Source organism: Anopheles funestus, chromosome 2RL, assembly GCF_943734845.2.
Source record: "Anopheles funestus chromosome 2RL, idAnoFuneDA-416_04, whole genome shotgun sequence".
Lineage (NCBI taxonomy): Eukaryota > Metazoa > Arthropoda > Insecta > Diptera > Culicidae > Anopheles > Anopheles funestus.
The window spans coordinates 55,417,254-55,419,396 of record NC_064598.1 but is presented as its reverse complement, the minus strand read 5'-3'; the positions used below and the strand labels follow the sequence as shown (position 1 = coordinate 55,419,396).

Below are 2,143 nucleotides of genomic sequence, written 5' to 3'. Positions count from 1 at the left end.
AAAAGGACTCTCCTCCTTTATTATAAGGACAAGAGAGACCTTAAAACACTTGATCACGAATGACAATGATATGTAAAAGGCCATTTGAATCTATCAGCAGTTACTTCAGCATGGTTAACGACCTACAAACTGCTATTGTAACACAAATTCAATCAGACCCCAAGTATGCAGTTAACAATAGTGTTCATATAGAATTCTTTAGGGAAAAAGCACTAGATTGCTTTTGAAAAACTACGATCCTAAGTCGTTGAGCAGTGCATTCCAATATTGTTTAGAATATTACAATATGGACATGCGGTCTGCACCCTTTAACGACAATAGAATCATAAAAATTCCAAAAACCAATTGGCCTAGAAACCCATAACCCTCAGAATCATTCGTATCATCAGAATCACTCGTATCATTCAACCGCCAAATTTCACCAATACCAGACCATTCGCAAACCAAGGTAACCTATTTGAAAACGAAAGGCATTTTTCATCAAAAAACAAACCCGCACACACCAGAGCAAAATGGAATGGCTGAACGAGCGAATCGTTCCATAGTGGAACGAGCTAGATGTTTGTTATATGGTGCAAACATGGAAAAAAGATTTTGGGCAGAAGTAGTAAATACATCTGTATATCTGTTAAATCGTTCACCTACGCAGGGTCGTGAGTTGACACCTGAAGGAATATAGTTACAGATTCAAATACGATCGTTGACCAGCATGATGAAGGTTCTAACAATTACATTGGTGATGACAAATCTGAGGATGATATACTCGCTCACTGCTCATGACTGCGGGTTGCCTCATGTGAATGTTACGGCTATCTCATTAGTCTCTACTCCTGACCGCATCCCTGATACTGATCAAACAACCAGCCAAAGAGTGCGAGTTGCAATAACACAAAATCTACTGGTTCAAGAAGTCTCATTTTTCTGTTGTTCGGTTGAAACGAACAATATGATAAGTAGATGTGGGAAGACAATTGATACAATTCATTCTGGTGCGTTATTCTCGGAAATAGTTAAGATCACCAGAGAGGAATGTATTGATATTGTTACCAAGGGGCGAAACAGACTTCTAACAGCAAGGGGACCATTAGATATCACGATCAAGGGGACGGGATGACGAGAGTTTCTTTGGTGACAAGAGGCTATATATCTCAAGGATCATGTACACCTGGAGAAATGTTGGAGATGAACGGCAGAATCTACGATAGGCCTATCGTAAACACAGAGGTGACAATAAAATACACTACGGGGACAGGTATCGTGGATGTGGAGGAGAAAACTATAACGGTCGGCCCTATAAAATTCCCGTTGGCACCAGAAACAGCATTTGATTCTGAGTTGGGATACATCTTCTGGAGCGTCCTAGTTCCGCACTGCACTGGAAATGATCCTAAGAGCATGGTTTACGAGGGATTTGCAGAGTTGGTTTTGGATAGCTGTAATGGTCACAGGTTTGTACAAGTGACCCATTCTGGTTATGACTTTCAGATACTTTTGGAGAATAAGACAACTTACATATGTGGTCTTCTTTCTTATTATACCGAGCACCCCAAATTATTCATGACTCTTTTGTCTGACGATCAGCCATCTATGAAGATAGGGAGCAAAGTAGGCTCACGAGATGTCAATATGCTGAATTACATAAACTCAAAAATCGTTTATTCGTTTCGATCTGTTCGGGCAAGTGTGATCGAACTGTTTCGACAGTTCGCAAGCAAGACAGATGCAAGACCAACAATAGGATTACTCCGAACTTGATGACTCTTGCTCTCCTGTCTCCTAAAGAGTTTGTTTTTGCTTATGGAGGTCAAGCATGCTGTTACGGCCAACTGAAGTTTGAATCAACAGTTAGGCATGGTTTGACAGACATGGACATGCGGTCTGCACCCTTTAACGACAATAGAATCATAAAAATTCCAAAAACCAATTGGCCTAGAAACCCATAACCCTCAGAATCATTCGTATCATCAGAATCACTCGTATCATTCAACCGCCAAATTTCACCAATACCAGACCATTCGCAAACCAAGGTAACCCTCAGCAGTATGTAAATCAAATTCATACAGGAAATAGGTATCCCAACGTAAACGGTTTTCAGCCCCAAAATAGACCAATAAGATTCAACACTTCAATGCCCATGGAAGTT

At 40.5% G+C, this 2,143-nt stretch overlaps 1 pseudogene; it reads left to right on the top strand.

Moving 5' to 3' along the window:
* The first annotated feature begins 709 nt into the window (after nt 1–709).
* LOC125760688 (uncharacterized) lies at nt 710–1,873 on the top strand (annotated as a pseudogene).
* Nucleotides 1,874–2,143: the final 270 nt, after the last annotated feature.